Source organism: Macrobrachium rosenbergii, chromosome 9 (genome assembly GCF_040412425.1).
Source record: "Macrobrachium rosenbergii isolate ZJJX-2024 chromosome 9, ASM4041242v1, whole genome shotgun sequence".
In the NCBI taxonomy this organism is placed as follows: domain Eukaryota; kingdom Metazoa; phylum Arthropoda; class Malacostraca; order Decapoda; family Palaemonidae; genus Macrobrachium; species Macrobrachium rosenbergii.
The window spans coordinates 41,143,687-41,150,874 of NC_089749.1; the positions used below are offsets into that span (position 1 = coordinate 41,143,687).

At 42.8% G+C, this 7,188-nt stretch overlaps 1 pseudogene; it reads right to left on the bottom strand.

Moving 5' to 3' along the window:
- LOC136841715 (zinc finger protein 420-like) overlaps window positions 1–4,217 on the bottom strand; it is an 83,056-nt pseudogene extending 78,839 nt beyond the window's left edge.
- Between the last annotated feature and the right edge of the window lie 2,971 nt (window positions 4,218–7,188).

Here is a 7,188-nt window from a genome sequence, read left to right on the forward strand (position 1 = left end):
AAAGAAGAGGATATATCTACTCACTTCAGCCGAGTGCAGCTCTGTAGCCTTTTACTGGTGAGACGGAGAGAAGCTTCTCTCAGCGAAGAAAGACGAAGTCCACGACCTGCTGAACAATAGCTCTGACTGGAGAGATACCCCATCTACGACACAAACCACATAAGATTGTCCACTTTCCCTGGTATACCACTGCAGAGGACTGCCTGAGGTGTCCAGCCATCTCCATTGCTGCATGACGCAAAAAGCCCCTTGCTCACAGGAGATGCTGGATAACCGCCAGCCATGAAGACACAAGGACTGCACTGCCTGGTGGTACCGCATTACATGGGGTTAACACAGCAGGTTGGGCCAGGGAGGAATCTCTCTCGGTGCCTCGGAAAGAAGAGCTAGCAGGTAGGGATACCAAACAGCCTGGGGCCATTTGGGAGCCACCAGAATCCGTCCTGAGATTCGGGGTAATCATCACTTTGCTGATCACCCTGCGAATCATTGTCTGGAGGAAAGGCTTAGGCAGAGAGGTTATCCCATAGGTGTTGGAACGCGTCCTCCACAGCGGCCCACAAGTCCAGCATGACCGAACAGAAGACCTGAAGGTTCCTGCTGTGCTGGGTGGTGAACAGATCTATGACTGGATGCCCCCACAGATCAAACAACCTCTCCGCGATGTCTGGATGAAGGGACCACTCTGTCCCTATCACCTCATTCTGGCAGCTGAGCTTGTCTGCCACTACATTCCCCTTGCCTGGAATGTACCTGGCTGACAGCTCTACCTAGTGGGCCAGAACCCAATTGTGCACCTGCATTGTCAACTGATGAAGCAGAAGGGACACCAGGCCCCCTTGTTTGTTGATTTATGCCACTGCCGTGGTGTTGTCGCTCATCAACACCACGGAGTGTTCCATCACTCAATAATGAAACTTTTGGAGGTCCAGGAAGCCACCTTGAGTTCCAGGATGTTGATGTGAAGGTAATTGTTGTCTTGGTGCCACACTCCCAAAGTCAGCAACTCCTCAAGGTGTGTGCCCCATCCCTCAGTCAATGCGTCCAAGAACAGAAGTATGTCCAGAGGGGGAGTATGTAGGCATACTCCTATTAAGAGGTTCCTGTCATCCATCCACCAGTCTATAAGTCCTCTCTCACCTCCTCCGAACGAGGGATGAGAAAGGGCTGGGGGTCTCGAGACTGGGACCAATACTCCTTCAGTCGCCACTGCAGGGACTGAAGGTGTAGACGCCTACAAGGGACCAGCTTCTCCAGTGACGACAGGTGACTGATGACTTGCCATTGCTGAGCTGGCTGCTCCTATCGAGACAGGAACAGCTGTGCTGCCTTCCTGAACCTGCTGATATGAGAGTCTAAGGGGAAGACTCTTGCTGCTGCCGTATATATCAGCATGCCCAGGTACTTCATCCTCTGCTTAGGGGTGAGATCTGGCTTTTCGAGATTTACTAAGATCCCTAGATCACAGCAAAACTCAAGGAGCCAACCCAGGTCCTGTAGTGCTCACCAGGAAAACTAATCGTCGAGATACCTCAATAGACATATCCTATGCGAATGGGCCCAAGCTGACACTAGGTAAAATCTCATGTGAACACCTGGGGAGTGGTTGAGAGCCTGAAACAGAGTGCCCTGAATTGGAACACGATCTCTTCGAGGATAAAGCAAGGGCCCCCCAAGAGGAGGTTGTCCTGATCGTCCCTCCCACCGTCGTTCCACGCCAGACAAAGCAAGAGAAGAAGACACAGGGGAGTCCTCTCCCAAAGGAGAGACAGCCAGAAGGGGAAGTTTGCCGGGAGAAAGAAATGATTCCGAAGGGTTAGCCACCAGGGGAGTCATCGGGGGCATATAACCCTCAGACAATGTCTTGGAAGGCTTCCTCCTGTACTATTTCCTCCCCTCAAACTTTGCCCACTGCTCAGCTGACCAGGAGCAACACTCAGCATGTGTAGATACTCGTGAACACACATGCCCCTGAAGAGGAGCAAAGGGCATGCGGGTCCACATCAGCATTAGACCTGAAGCCACTACACTTCTTCCCACCAACCCCAGGACACACATGCTGGGGGAAAGCAGGCTTACAAGGTTTATTTCTTTCATGAGCTTGCATAATGAAAACAAACACATAAAGCAACCAAAGCAAGGAAAAACGAAAAGATTCCACTGGGAAAACAGCTCAACAGCAGTCAGGGCAAGGAGAGAGAAACACGTCTGCATCGCACAACAGCCGAAAGCAAATGGGAATGTTTACATCTGGGCAGGCAGGACTTCCGCCTCCTGGACGGTAATTAACTGCCTAACCACCTTGTTCAAAAGTTCAACGGCCATTTCCAGCTTTGCTGAAAGTAATTCCTAATGTAAAGGACCAATGGTTTTGTATATCATGTTGAAACAATTGGGACTTAGGAAAACTTATTAGCCTTTCCAGGGTAAAACCGGCAGTCCCTAAACTGATGGCAATTGACCAAGTAGGCCTAATGTTATTTTTGGAGGTTTTCATATGTTGTAATCAATATAATATGTCACTTGGAGGTCTGCACCATCAGCTACAACCACTGCTCATCACTTGTATACTGGCTAGGTTAGGATGCATCCTAGTGAAAGAAGCTTCTGACCTACTTTGGAGTAAGCTGTGACCTGAGGAGGAAAACACACATCTCTTCTACACTTCTATTTTCACCGCTCCCTTTGAAATTCACCTGACTCATGAAAGAAGTCTCCCCATTCACTAATTCCCCATCTGACGGTTCTCTGTCTCTCAAGAAACACACACCCATGTCGAATGATAACCTTACTGGGGTCTAAGTAATTATTTAGAAGAACTCTCCATGACATGGAGATGTCATTAATTATAGAAATTTCTTGACTGAACAATATAGCGTTAGTATGCAGAGTAGAGGGTGTATATATTACAGCACAGGTGAAGTACTTTGAGAAATTTACTATGATACTTTATGCAATTTACGCCTACTCTCTTTCATGTTTTTACATTCATCCCCGTGGGGCTGGTACTAGCCTAAACACAGAGTCCCACAGAGTTTTTCTGTAAAATGACCTCGCAGGCCTCATAGAAAAGTACAAAATCAATTTACCACTAGCCAGGGATATTCAACAGCTGACCTAATCTACAGGTAAGAGGGGACCATTCCTAGCTGCTTTGATTCACTGGCATGGTTGAGACTTTCGCCTTTGCAACGTTGTTATTGTTGATATAAATTATAAGTACATCGAGGAATTTATTTCTGGTGATGGAAATTCATTTCTCAGTATAATGTGGTTCACATTCCACAATAAGCTGTAAGTCCCGTTGCTAGGTAACCAACTGGTTCTTAGCCACGTAAAATAAATCTAATCCTTCAGGCCAGCCCTAGGAGAGCTGTTAATCAGCTCAGTGGTCTGGTTAAACTAAGATATACTTAACTTGATTTAGGATATGTAAAAGTATCTGCATTATAAGCAATTTATGTAATAAAGTTTAAACCATTGAATCCTCCAACAATAAAACTTTATAAGCTGCCAGTGAGACTCCAGCCAGCCATTTTTGCATGAAAAACCACTTGGGGGTTTTTCATGCAAAAATGACTAAGCCTAGGCCTAGTAAATGACAGGGCACTAAACCTAAAAATACCAACCTAACGTGACCGATGGGTGTTTACTAGTTACAATGTTGCCCTATTATCTATGGTGGGGGGGGCATGTCTTACCATATAGCCTATGTAGTAATTTGATTAATTTTGTATTTATCATTTACACAGAGTTTACAGGGTTCAACATAGAGAATGAAGAGTTTTCAAAAATGTAGGTTACAATTTCATATCGTATATTGGCAACTTATAAAATAATACCCCTGCAACAACCAAATATGGTAGGCCAAAGTCGGATCTGATAAGCTGCTTGGGGGGATGTACAGTAGCTTAACGTTAGGTGCCCTACAGCCCAGGTCTAGGCTAATCCGTGAATTGAAACACCTGGCCTACTACCACACAGAGCCTACGGAATCATTTACATTAAAAATAATGTAATTATCAATCATCTGATGAAGTCACTACTAATTCAACCAGCGCTCACCTCTCACAATAAATAATCTCCAAAATGCCTACGGTGGCTTTGCTATATACCTCTCATGGTATATAAACTTCCAGTCAACAAGGCCTTATCTACCAGATGTAAACAAAACATAACAATATCAAATCCGGAGTCATGTTTTAAAAAATATTTTCTGGGCTCTTTACCATAATAAGTTATATCATAGCTAACAAAAATTTATTAAATACACTAAACAAAGTCGTCGACTTTTATTACACATGCTACCTCGGGAATGTTAGCATATGATATATAGTTTGGGTGCTGATTTCACCGCAGACGCCTGCCAGATGAAGATTTCTATCTAAATGTATAGTACTTAATATTATTTTCAGCAGGTTGACATTCCATTCGCCCAACTGTTTATATCTTTTGGTAATCATGGTATATTGATGATTGTTGCTTGGACAGTATTTAACCGTTATTTGTATCTGACCACAATTCGGTTATTTTGTATTGATTTGTACACTTGGCAACATCATCCGCAACTCGACTCCATGACTGAGAACGCTCAGCATCTACGCTGGCCAAAATCCAAACAATTTTTGGATGCAGAGGTTTACATTACTATTATCTTTTGGTAAGATATGTTCTTACCATGCCTACAGTGAAATTTTCTGGAAGTTCTATTCAGGAAGTAAAAATAACATTATCTTCTTTTTGTTAGTTATCGCACTACTTCTCCAAACTGATACAAAAGAGCGCTAACTTTAAATTTTCAGAACCAGCGAAATTGATACAGATTTGTTCATTACAAAACATAAAGTAAAGGTGATCCGTGATGGCCAAGTCAACTCTTTTAATATGAATTTCGTGTTTTGTTCACAATTTAAAGGAACTCGCTCGGAAAATAGTTTACCTTTTATTAAGAGTTAAAAATTGCGGCTATTCCGAGACTACAAAAGTCAAGTATTTAGGCAAAAATCTAAAACATTTTCAGTGACTAAGGAAGAATTCCTCTACTTGGGGATATTCAAAACGAAATTTCTATAGTAATAAATGTCAGCCTATGAACTACCAATATGAATATAATTCTAGTATTTTTTTTAATTCTCCAAAGGCAAGAAATTTTTTATTGACTGGGCTTATGGACTGGCGTCAAGCATTGACGTTTTTAAATGCTGGAAGGCGGCCAGCTTGATTTCACTGTTAAATAGCTTATCTCCTATTAAATGGAAAAAGCTTCTGCAATTTCAGAGTCTTTCTGATATTTCACTTAAATGGAAATGATGGCTTTTTTCTAGTTTACAAGACTTTGTTTATAGAGTCTTCAAGGTAAAACCGAGTGAGTTATTAATAGCACTGCAATATATGAAAACTTTCATGAAATTTTCAACGTGAGGTGGAAACGGTCGTCGAACTTGGTAACAAGGTGGTTAACTGTGGTTATTGGGGTTAAATGGCGGAATATCCCTCACTCGCCTGTCTTTTCCTACCTCTTTCTCCTTCGGCCTCAGGGACAAAGTGGGATGGTTGAAAATGTAACTGCGATTAGAGGCTCTGGATTATATGCCTTGCAAAAATACAAATTATGTACTTTCAAGATTTATTTGTTCCTACGAAAATGCAAACCATCACCTTTTATAGATTCATTCCTTAGGTGGCAGGTCATCTTTTCCAACTTACAGGAAGTTACAAACCAACCCAGAACTGCCACGATTGGGCAGCAGGACCCTGTGCATCAGTAGGGGAAAGATCTGAGGACCATCTGCTATCTCCAGAAGGTTGCATAAATCATAAGGCAGCCATATCTTTGGGTCAGAATATGGCTCTACAGACAGCCATCCACCCCATTTATTCTTTACGATTCAGGACGTGAACCCTATTCATATGGAACAAGTCCACAAGAGCCACTGATTTGAAATTCAAGCTTCTAAAGAATATGGTATTCATCTGGAAGAAGCAGCAGAAGGTAACAGGAAATACAGAAAGAAGAGATCATTTATTATAAAACAAAAAATAAATTAATTAATACACAGATCAAAATGCAAATTATTAAAATACAAAGAGAATTGTATTAGGGTAGTAATGCGTTGCATTTCTGCTTGAACTTTCAAAGTTCCAGTTGCACGATGTCCTCTGAGAGGCTGTTCCACAGTCCAACGGTGTAGTATATAAATGACATCTGGAACCGAGAGGTTCACAGCGAAGCCCATTTACTGCATTTTGGTGCTGCTGTTCAGCAAATCTGGTTGCTCTCGGCGGGAAAAGAGTACAGTATATAAAGAACAAATTTTTAATGTGCAAGATCTCTGTTAACATACAACTTATGAAAAACTGACACAAGAGACCAGTGGTGCAACGGGGGGCGGTCCGCCCAAGTCGGCACTGTCCCGGTGGTTGGCATTCTGGTACCTTTGGAGCAGGTCTGGTCTGGCATAATTCTAGATTTTCTAGCATATTTCGTCTGATCGGAACACTAAACAGCGGTTTGTCGACTCTGATTCAGATGTTAAGGCTTAAAATGTGGGTTTAATCATTTTAGTATTTTTTAGCACGGGGACATGGGCGGGGGACTCACAAGAGTCCACCCCGGCGCCACTAACGCTAGTTACGCCGCTGCAAAAGACCATCCGTCGATACCCCAAGTTTTAACTGCTAATGGTCGGAAACAAACCTACCACCACGAATCACTATCTAAAATGAGATAAATCTCTGGCAGAAGCAAACATCCACACTGGAGAAAAATATTCCAGTAAAGGAAGGACAAATGACCTGGAACAGGTTGCATTGATTTTATCACTGTTATTAGACCTTGCATACAATATCTAATTTTCGTACGGCATTTTCTGACATTTTTATTAGATGTTCCTCAAAAGTACGATGTGAGACAAAAGTTACACCAAAATTAGTTTTAGCCTCAGACTCACTCAGCAGATTTCCATCCATCTGAAGGGGAGGATGGGGTGGAAAATTTGTTCAAGATCTGTTAAATAGCAGAGCAGGGGGTTAAACCTTAGTCGCTGAAGCTCAAGACTTGTTGCTTGGCTGAGTGGCCACCCACATCTATGCCCCATCCAGAATTTACTTGGGCTGAGCTGCTGCTTTGCAGGGAGAGTAAGAAGGAAAAATTGAGAGATACCAGTCAATCTAGCATTTAACCCCGAC